This window comes from Microcaecilia unicolor, chromosome 5 (genome assembly GCF_901765095.1).
Source record: "Microcaecilia unicolor chromosome 5, aMicUni1.1, whole genome shotgun sequence".
NCBI classification, from domain to species: domain Eukaryota; kingdom Metazoa; phylum Chordata; class Amphibia; order Gymnophiona; family Siphonopidae; genus Microcaecilia; species Microcaecilia unicolor.
This window is the reverse complement of record NC_044035.1, coordinates 98,159,456-98,171,179: the sequence shown is the minus strand read 5'-3', so window position 1 is coordinate 98,171,179 and position 11,724 is coordinate 98,159,456.

Genomic DNA, 11,724 nt, shown 5'->3' with positions numbered 1-11,724 from the left:
GATCAGATGGGCTGGAGAAGCTGGATCAGGCGGGCTGGAGAAGCCGGATCGGAGCAGATGGACTGGAGCAAACAGGGAGAAGCTGGATCGGTGGACTGGAACATGCAGGGAGAAGCCGGATCAGCGGACTGGAACATGCAGGGAGAAGCCGGATCAGCGGACTGGACTGGAGGAACAGGCTGGAATCGGCAGACAGGAACAAGCTGGAGAAGCTGGATCAGGAACAGGCTGGAGTTGGCAGACAGGAACAAGCTGGAGAGTTGGATCAGGCGGGCTGGTACACGCTGGAGCAGATGGACTGGTATAGTCTGGAGCAGATGGACTGGAACAAACAGGGAGAAGCCGGATCGGTGGACTGGAACATGCAGGGAGAAGCCGGATCAGCGAACTGGAACATGCAGGGAGAAGCCGGATCAGCGGACTAGACTGGAGGAACAGGCTGGAATCGGCAGACAGGAACAAGCTGGAGAAGCTGGATCAGGCAGGCTGGAACAAGCTGGGGCCAATGGACTGCAGAAGCTGGAACACGCTAGGGCAAGCTGGGTCAAGCAGACTGGAACAGGTGGGGACAGGTGGACTGTAATGCACTGAAACAGGATGTGCCAGGTATATGGAACACGCTGGGTCAGGTGGACCGGAGCAGCCAGGTCAGGGAAAGAGCAGCCGAGCAGCAGGGCTGGGACAATCTGGGGCACACAGGAACTGCGGCACAGACATGGGCTGCGAGGCTAGGAGGGCCCAACGACAGACCCTCAGGCCCTGGATGACACCACAACGTGGTTGGGTCTGGTCAGACGAGGCGATCCGCCACGTTGATCCGCCAGACGAGGTGATCCGCCACGCCACAGGAGTCGGCCTGTGGGCGCAGAAGGTGCTATCGCAGCTCACCTCGATCTGGTCCGGTCCCATGGGCAATCCTCCCGCGATGGTGCGCCCCCGATCCGTGTTCAGTGAGTCCGCGCCCGGGCCGTTCCAGCCGGGGAGTGCGGCTGGGGGTCACCAGGAGGGATCAGACCACGGCGAAGAGGCAGCTGGGGACCACGAGGCAGGCCCGCTGCCGTGATCAACCCTGACCGACCCCGCGACCAAACCCGGCCCACTGCCGTGCAGCGCAGAGTCCAGCCAGACCACCACGAACCTGCGGTCCCCCACCCAGCAGCCAGTCGGCCCCCGTCTCCCTCCGGCCCGACCGGAGACAGCGCAGCGCGGTCCAGGCAGACAAACACCCTAGACCTCGGGAGCTCAGTCCCGGAGCTCCTTACCCGTCAGCCATCTTGAAAAACACTTTACTTTAGAATGCCCCTGCTTTATTTGATTATGGCTCAAAGATGTCCAAGTGTTAGGCACGCCCAAGTCCCACCTTCATCATGCCTCTGACACGCCCCCTCGAAATCTGGATGTCCTTGCTAACTGGCTTGTCAATTAAATTGGACATGTGCCCAAATATAAATCACAAATTGGACATGTGCCCAAATTTGCATGCACAATTTTTAGCGCAATCTATACAATTAGGGCAAAAATGGCTAATTTTCTATTTGTTGTGTTAACAGCCATGCGCTAATATCGCCATTAGCAAGCGACCATTAAAAACAATTACTGTATGAGCACTTTCCGCCCCCTATTTTGTAGGCGATAAGGGTTCACACGGTAAGCCTGTGTTAACCAATTAGTGTGTGCTAATGTAGCTGCATTAACTGATTTGTGCAGGAATGTTCACTCTGCCCCCCGACATGCCCCTCAAAAAATATTTTTTAGCGCACAGTTAGTGCATGCTGATTTGGCATTTACCGCAATATGCCATTTTAAGCTGTATTAGGTGTGCATTAGTGCCTAACACATCTTAGTAAAAGGGCCCCTTAATTCAGGGGATCTCAACTCAGGACACACCTAGCCAGTCAGGGTTTCAGGATACCCACAATGAATATACATGAGTTAGATTTGCATATAATAGAAGTAGTGCATGCAGATTTATCTCATACATATTCCTTGTGAACCCCTGTCTTTATTGTTTTTTAAATATGAATAACTCTGGAGTCGATTTGGCTTATATCAGCATTGTGTTTATCCAAATCCTCTATCAATCAAATCAAACAACTAAATGAAATAATATACCCAAGTTTTTAAACTGCCTCTGTTCAGATTAAATGCATTATTTGTTCCTGTTTCCCCTCACAGGAGAGACAAGACAGGCCTAGAAATGTTGCAGCTAAACCCAGTCTGCAAAGAGACAAGCATGGACATCTTGTCAACATTATGACAGGTTCTATTTATAAAGTGCTTATGTATCTGTTGAACGTTTTATCCAGTAGGATCATTTCTGGTGAAAAATAAAACACTGCTTGTGTACAAAACATTAAAATAGTCTACTGCAAGCACTTCAGACAGGATGTACAGAAATAATCAGCATTAGGGCTGACGCAGGAGCAAGAACAGCGAGCATTTAATGACGCAAAATAAGAGAACAGAATAGCAGGATTTGGTTGAAGTAGATTCAAGAAGCTGACTACCCCTGTAGCAGATTACTAGGGATAAAACAAGAGGTAATTTTGTAGGCAAAACAAGAGCTCTTACTGCTTCTCGCTCCTGAAAATGGAAAAATCTCTCTGAACATCGCTTCAGATGACTTACTGGAACTCAGATTGGCATATTAAATCTCGCTGTACAGCCTGAGATTCTCCAAGCTATTATAAAGCAGGGAAGTCAAATATTTTCATGTGCTTAAAAGTAAGCTGGTGGTGGGCACGAAGCAAGCCAGCACGCAAGATGGCTGCTTAAACTCATTTCTTTGTTCTTACCTCACTCTCTTCCTCCATTAAAACTGAACTGGGTCAATATTCTAAAGCACTTATTTGGATCACAGTACCTGCTGTCTGGGTAAGGGCTGCTGACTGGGATATTCATAGGTCTCGAAATACCCTTAAAGACCATCTCTACACTGTGGAGATAGTGAAGGGGAGGAACATAGTCAGAGCCAGGGAGGTCCCAGAATTTATCCACTCTGCTAGCTGAATAATTTATCCAGATAAGTTAGGACAAATACGACAGACAAACTATCCAGATAGCTGACTGAAGAGGAAAGTTATCAACATGAGCAACCTTAAGTCATAGCTGCCGAGAGGAGGAGCAGAATTCCCTGGGCCCAGGCCTCCAGGGGGGGACCAGTGCAGGGGTCTCTCTCTCTCCTGCTCCTGACGGGACCCGGGTGATCGGTCCCCCTTGCATTGCCTACCTAGCTGCTGCTGGGCCCTCAGGCCGCGCATCCTCAGTTTTGAGACTGAGCATGTGCAACCTGAAGAGAGCAGCCACAGGGGCAGGCAATGCTGGGCAGAGGAAGGAACCGCGCTGCCTGTAGTTCGCGGGGCCAGGTACCTCGGGCGGGCGGCGGTGGCAGCAGCGACGATTATGTTTCAGCCCCAGGCCCAGCTCAGCCTCTCCGCGGCCCTGCCTTAAGTCATGCTATTTTAGCATAGGATCTCAGTGCCTACAATGGGACCCTCTACTAAAATAGCATGGCTGGTGGCAAAATAATCAAGGACAGTAGAAAATGGACTATGGCTCTCCAAGGACAAACAGAGACAGCTTCAATATTTCAAAGTAAGCATTGACTGTATACTTGACTCGACACAGTACCGTGTTTCAGCCAAGAAGGCCTGCCTCAGGAGTCTTGACACTGTATTTGGTGGCAATATATCCAAAGATTTCAATGTAGCAGTTGACACCAAATAACTGGTCTTGAAAAAGACGTTAGTAAATCTAAAAGACATAGAGGGGCATAATTGAACAAAAACGTCTATCTCCGAGAACAGGTCCGTGAAGGGGCGGACCGAACCGTATTTTCGAAAAAAATAGACGTCCATGTTTTATTCGACAATTTGTGAGCTGGGCGTTTTTGTTTTTCAGTGATAATGGAAAATGAATGCGCCCAGCTCAAAAACGAATAAATCCAAGGCATTTGTTCGTGGGAGGGGCCAGGAGTCGTAGTGCACTGGTCCCCCTCACATGCCAGGACACCAACCGGGCACCCTAGGGGGCACTTTTACAAAAACAAAAAAAAAAGGTAAAAGAGCTCCCAGGTGCATAGCACCCTTCCCTTAGGTGTTGAGCCCCCCAAATCCCCCTCAAAACCCACCGCCCACAAGTCTACACCATTACTATAGCCCTAAGGGGTGAAGGGGGGCACCTACATGTGGGTACAGTGGGTTTGGGGGGCGGTTTGGAGGGCTCCCATTTACCAGCACAAGTGTAACAGGTGGGGGGGGATGGGCCTGGGTCCACCTGCCTGAAGTCCACTGCACCCCCTAATAACTGCTCCAGTGACCTGCATACTGCTGCCAGGGAGGTGGGTATGACATTTGAGGGTGAAAATAAAAAGTTGTAAAACAGCATATTTTGTGGTGGGAGGGGGTTTGTGACCACTGGGGGAGTCAGGGGAGGTCATCCCCGATTCCCTCCAGTGGTCATCTGGTCATTTAGGGCACGTTTTGGGGCCTTATTCGTGGAAAAACAGGGTCCAGGAAAAGTGCCCTAAATTCTCGCTAAAAACGCATATTTTTCTTCCATTATCGGCGAAAGGCCCCCATCTCTGATCGCCCGATAACCACGCCCCTGTCCCGCCTTCACCACGCCTTCGACACGCCCCCATCAACTTTGTTCGCATCCGCGACAGAGTGCAGTTGAAAACGTCCAAATTCGGCTTTCGATTATACCGCTTTATTCGTTTTTGTGAGATAAACATCTATCTCCCGATTTGGGTCGCAATATAGGCGTTTTTCTTTTTCAATTATAAGCTGGATAGTGATGCTCTCCAAATGATGCCGAAATGCCGTCTGGGTTTAGTGGGTTCATTTTTAGTTTTTTTATTTACTTTCATTGCTTTTAATGACAGTGATGTTTATGGTATCATCTTTTATTGTATATTTTTATATTTTTCCAATTCTGTCTTATAGTGATTTCTACTGATATGTTTAAACAGACAATAAGTTTGCAAATTCAATTAAAATAAAACTCACACAAATCCCCCCCTCTGAAAATTACCCCAGGTTCTCCAAGAAGGAAAGGTTGAAGCTGATATTCATAAGATTTGTAGGGGCTTTTTTGATATGACATCTAAGTCCGACTTTGGATGTTTTGCTCAAAACATTCAGAATCCAAATAGCAAATATAGCCACATTCTAGATGTTTCTGTGCTCTGAGTGTATATCTTTTTGGTCCATTCAGAACTGAATATTATCATCATAGCTAAGAGCTTTGGTTCAAGGCCTGAGACTTTGGTTCAGGATGTAAAATTAGAAAAAACCTTACAGGCCCATGACTTTAACCTGAACTTCAGTGTGACTGATCTGTTGTGACATTCTGATGCAGCAGAATGAGGAACGGGCGTAAATAGAAAAACAGAGTAACATTGTTTAGCAACATGGTGGTCACAGATGTTTTAGTGAAAAACAGAACAACATAACTCCTCAGGAAGATGACTTATCTTCCAGGAACAGCTAGTCTATTATTAAGCTTTTCCAGTAAATACTAATCAACTCATTACCATAACCAATCAGTGTTAACCATTATATTAGAATATCCAATAAATGAGATTATTGTAAGATTACCTATGTATGGCCTGTTATGTTAATGAGCGTATATAAGTGATAGTACTTCCTACTTCAATGGAAAGAGACAGTCACAGCCAGTACCTTTGTGCAAGCAGGGCTGCTCTCTCTCTCATGAGAAACCAATCAATTGTATCTGCATTGGCAAATAATCCTATTGCTTTCTCATAAGTAGCATTGAGTCTTTTATATGTGCAAATTGGCTTTAGCTGGTAATTTGGGGTGAGGGCAAAAAAGACCCTGAATAAAATATTAGAGACTCAGACTCAGAGAACACCTATGTGTAGCTGTGGTACTGTACTCCCATAAACAATTGATTGTTCATATATTTGGAAAGTAATAAACAGGGCTTTTTTGTGGGGGTACTTGGGGGTACTGAGTACCGGCACCTTTTCCCTTGTCTGCTATAATTGACCCAAGGACCCCAAGTTTTAAATGAAAGAGTTCAAGCTCTACACACCAATTCGGCCTTGTCATAGATTCTATGACTGGTTGCAGAGGGCCTGGCTATTATAGGGTGGATCCCTCAGTGATCACCCCACCCCAAAGGGTGGCCCTGGCATTTGAGTACCGGCAACTTTTTCAGTAGAAAAAACGCACAACAATAAAAAAAAAAAATTTTATGCTACTGGGCAAAAACCATTTGTCCTATACTAAATTCAGTGTGCGTATTCCAAATCCAAAGTCAAAACTGTTGTAACACATCAGGAATTTTTGTTATGCATAAGTTTGCCCAAATGAATTAAGCACTTGGAAAGCATTGAATAATTTTTTACAGAACGAGTTTTACTCCAACAATTACCTGATCTACATCAAAGTTTTCTTAGTAAACAGTATATGAAAATGGAATGGAATAATAAAATTTCAAAAAAGTCTCGTATTCCAGTTTAAAAGTTTTACTTCAGCAAGGCCCAGTACTGTTAAAAGTGCTTCAGGCATCTGCTTTTGCGTTTGTGACCAGTCATATTTTCCCGTTGCAAAAACCAGCAGTAGTCCCCCATCATGTTGGGATTCGAGCGGCCTTGATATCTGTTCTCTATTGTAGAAATGTCTATGGAACCTCTCTCCATGTTCATCACTTACATGTCCCAAATTGGCTGGGAAAACGTCAAGATGGGAATGTAAGAAATGCATTTTCAATGACATTCGGCAGTCAAGTTGTTCATATGCTTTAAGCATGTTGTCTACTAGTTCAGCATAGTTTTCAGCTCGTCTGTTCCCAAGGAAGTTCTGCACTACTAGCAGAAATGCATCCCAAGCTGCAAGTTCCAGAGGGTTGAGTTTTGTTCTGAATGTGTCATCATGCATTAGTTTGTTGATTTTGGGGCCAATAAAAATTCCGGCCTTTATTTTAGCCTCAATTTTCAGTGTGCTAAACATCTCCTTCAAATCATTCAGTGTAAAAAATGTAACGAAGGATGCTATATTGGAGAAACAGGCCAGATGCTTAAGACAAGATTCAATCTGCACAGACATCACATGAAAATAGCCGGTGCCAGTCAAGCCCCCACCCCTGTGGGCCAACACTTTACAAGATCAGAACACTGCACCAGTGATTTCACAGTAAGAATACTGAAAGGTAATTTTAAAACAATACAGGAACGTAAGACCTTTGAAGTAAGAATGATTGAATATTTTGACACCAAACAGACAGGACTTAATAAGGATCTGGGTTTTCTAGCCCATTATAAACCATAAAGTTGTATTTCTCTGTTTATTTCTCTGTTTATCACCCTCCTCTCACCTACCAACACCCATCCTGTTAGAATATCAATGAAATGCTTTGATGTCCCCATGCATACTCCCACCCTCCCACTCTGTCAGACTGTCAAAGTAATGCTTTGATGTTTCTCGTATATATACTATCTGCTACCACATTTGCTTATTTCCGATCTGACGAAGAAGGGCAACCTTCGAAAGCTAATCAAGAAATGTATTAAGTTATGTCCAATAAAAAAGGTATCATCTTATTTTCTTTTCCATGTTTTATTTTGTTGGATTTCAAATACTGGAAACCATTTCCATCACGATCAAGTGCAATTACAAAATGTTTTATTAAACCAAGTTTAATGTGAAGTGGTAGAAGATAAACTTGAAGTGGATCGACCAGTGATTTGTGTTGTACATTGTACCGACCAACTGTGTGCTCGACTCTGAGAGGCCACTGTCTCATTTTGTAATGATTTTTGTCATCACGACTGTTCCATAGGCACAAGAAACACATATGCTTCGTGTGCCCTAACTATAGGCCAAGCAGCAGTGCTACCACTTTCAGGTCAGTACAAATATTCCATTTATGTTCAGAGTAGCATAGAAGCATGGGTCTCTTTCATTCCAACCCCATGAGCCAATGGAACAGATGGTTTTTCATTACCATTGTGCAACAAGACAGCTTTCAAACTTGTTTTGCTAGAGTCTATGAATAGCCTCCATTCATCGGAAACATGTGTACCATCTAACTCCATCATAATACCATTTACATCAGTACAGAAACAGACATCACTTTCCATTGCATAGTATGCAGCTAACTTGGTGTGTCGATGACGAAAGTGTGAAGTTGTGGTGCTTCGTTGTAGCAAATTCCATTCCCAAAGTATAGAAGCTAGCAGATTATGACAGATCTCTTATCAGATCATCTAAATCTGATTGGCTCAGCAAGTGCGGCTGACCCTCCAGTTGTTCTGGATCAGGAAATACATCATGCCAATCAACATCTTCTTCTTCATCAGGATCAGAAGTGTCAGTTTCAATTGTTGTTCCTGCTGCAGGAGGGGCAGGCACTGGATTCTCTACATCGTGTGGTACTGGTTTAAGAGCAGACTCACAATCAGGATACACAATTTGTGACTTGTTTCTCTTTGAATATCCGGCGATTTTAGTCATGCAAAAATAACAGTCTGAATGGTGATTTTTCTGCTCACGCCAAACCATCGACACTGCAAAAGCCATTCCTTTCACCATTCAACCACTGCATTAGCCCAGAGTAACACACAGTGCAACAAATATGAGGTGCCCAGCTTTTATCTTGATCTCCAATTTGACAGTCAAAATAATACTTGTAAGCAAGGCGCACTCGCTTTGTCAGATTCTTGCGCTGATCAGTGTATTTGCCACATACGTAGCAGAAATTTTCCGGATCGTTAACACATTTGCATCTATCTATCTTGCCTTATATACTTACTGCTGACATAAGCCAATAGACCTGTCTGAGTACCTCAATGGTAGAAGAAAAAAAGATAGAAAACCACAGTAATTAGGTGCAAATTTTCACATTTGGTGGTCCAAATGGTCCTTATCTGCTACTATCATCTATGTTTCTAACAAAATGTAAGCAATCCAGAATAAACTAAATTGATGCTAGGTCAGCAAGTCTGCACTAAACCAGTCTGTGCTCCTTTGACACATACCCTGAAGAATGACTCATCACCAACACATCCTACCTCTCAGTGACCACACTCACAATGTGTACATTTTACAGCAACATTTCTCAGAGGTGGCCACCAATTCAAATCATGCTGCCCTTGCTACATGGCAATGGAAGCAAGTACTAGTTCCTGCACAGACAGGCAGAGGACATGCTCCAGAGAAAAGTAAGTTAGTGCAGGCTAGCAGAAGGATGCATGCTGCAGGACAAAAAAAGCAGCTTGTACAGGCTGACAGAAAGAGGACACATTGGGAAAGCTAACGCCTACTGTTGGCTGCCAACAAGAAGCAAGTCAAGGAAGGAAGCACAGAACATCACAAATCACAATAGGGAAGTTTCTGGAGTGTGAATTTTGCCTAAGGTAATGTAATGGGGATGTATCTGTCTGCCTATCACAAGGCAATAGTGATATCCTTCTGAATGACTGGTGTAGCTAAGATTGAATGGGCTCTGGGCGGAAAAATTAAGATAGGCCACCTACAATGCCATCTCTCCCAAAGTAGAGGGATCATAGGGATACGGGGGAGGAGGAATCCCTTCAGAGCGCCAGTGTACAAACCCTGTAAACAGCAAACACATTTGAGCCCTATAAAGAAATCCTGTCAAAGTAATAATTCAGAAAACAGTGCTTTTTGTCTACCTTTATTGTCTCTTTTCTTTGTTTTTGTTTTTTTTCTTAAATCTTTTCAGGGTCTTCTGTCCTTTTCACATTTCTTCTCTTTGTTCCCACTATCCATCTTTCTTCTGCATCTCTATTCCAGCATCTACCCTCTATGTCCTTGTCCCTATCCCTATCTCCCTCCCCCTCCCATGTTCAGCACCTGCCCCCTTAGTGTTCCTATCCCTCCCTGTATCCAGCATTTCTTCTCTGTGTACCTTTCTATGATCCCTTCATACACAGCATTTCTTGTGTCCCTTTCTTTTCATTTATCTAGCTTGTTGCCTCTCTCCTCCCCTCCTACTACACCCCCACCCCAATCTCAGGATCTCCCTTTTTCTCTCTCTCTCCCCCCTCCCCCACATAGTCCGGCATCACTCTCTCCCTACATTGGTCCAGCATATCTCCCCTTCAGGATCCAGTCTCTCTCTTTTCCCTCCACTTATCCTGGGGTCCAGCATCCCCCCCCCCTCCACTCAGCCCCTTGGGGTCCAGCATCATCTCATTTTTTCTTTCCCAGATCTCTTTTTTTCCTTCTACCTCAATTCCCCCTCCCCCCAAACACAGGTCCTGGTATCTGTCTCCCTCTCCCCCCCCCCCCCCCCCATGCCCACACAGGTCCTGGCATTCATTTCTTTGCCTCCATTCCCCTGTGTACTGACATCTCTCTAACCCCTCCCCCATAGGTCTCTGCATTTATCCCCTTCTACCCCCCCCCCCCCCATGCAGGTCCTGACATTTTTCCTTCTCTTCGCCCCCCCCCCCCCCCCCCACACTCACTGCAGGTTCAAAATTGCCACTCCCCCTAGGTGTCCCGGCATCTTTCTAACCTCCTTCTCCTCTTCCCACAGCCCTGAAACCCAGGGTGAGTGACAGGCAGTGAGATAGACAGACTGCCTCTGGTCAGTGCCACCAGAGTCTTTCCTCTGTGCCACCAGGGTCTTCCTCTGCTGCATCCCACCTATAGGAAATGACATCAGAGAGATGGGGGGTGGCAGTGTAAAGGCCCTAGCAGTGCCAGCCAGAGGCAGTCTGTCTACCTCACTGACCCTGCTGGCCACCTGACACAAGTCTTGAGGAGTGCAAGGGGATACTGGTTCTCCTGGAGGGGGAGAAAAAGGGGGGAATGCTGGGACCTTTAGGTAGAGGTGAGGTGCTGGGACCTGTGGGAGGGGAGCAATAGCAGGTGGCCACTACCATTGGGCAGCTCTGGGAATTTTGCCAGGCTCACTCAATGATAGCTGTGTTCCTGCCCTTAAATTTAGAGGGAAATTTATGGTTCAATAATTTTTATTGGAGAAATCATAAAACATCATTAGCATGCATGTGTTTCTACTTAGTTATCTAACTCAGTATTCTTAATGCTGTTAACAACAAAACTCATTACGTTTCACACATCAACAATGAGCTTGCAGCAGTCTAGTCTACCTAAATATCTCTCCAGTAACTTTTTACATTTTTCCCCCTATACTTCTCCCCCCTCTCCTCCCTCCCTATCAAACAACCCCCCCCCCCCCACCCACCCACCCTCTTGCAGTCTTTAGTCCCAGACCTCACACTTCAGCTAGTATGGTAGCAGTTGTTACACATTTTTGTTACATGTTCATTATGTGCCCCTTAGCATAGGGTGTCAACGTAAGCCAAAACGGCGTCCAGCAATTCCAAAAAGACTTGACGCCCAATGGCCTCCGGGTTCGCAAGCTAGTGTAATCAGCTATGCTCACGCTCAGTTAATAGTGCTTTGCTGGGTAACTAGTCGTGACCACCTCCCAGCTTCCACACCACCGAGCGTCAGAAAGCTGCACAGGTCACTAACCACGCTCCTCACTTCCATGAAGTGAAGAGGGAAAATAATCTAAATTGGATTGTTCCTGATTTTGGAAGAAATCAGACTTTTACTGTTAAACAATTTACATTTATTAAAAATACAAGTAACAAAAGTATTGAAATAACATTAAATCTTTTTGGAACTCGGAATTATCAACTATTCTCAGTTTTGTCATACATTTTTTTAAGAGTGAAACCCTTTGGACTTAAATTTT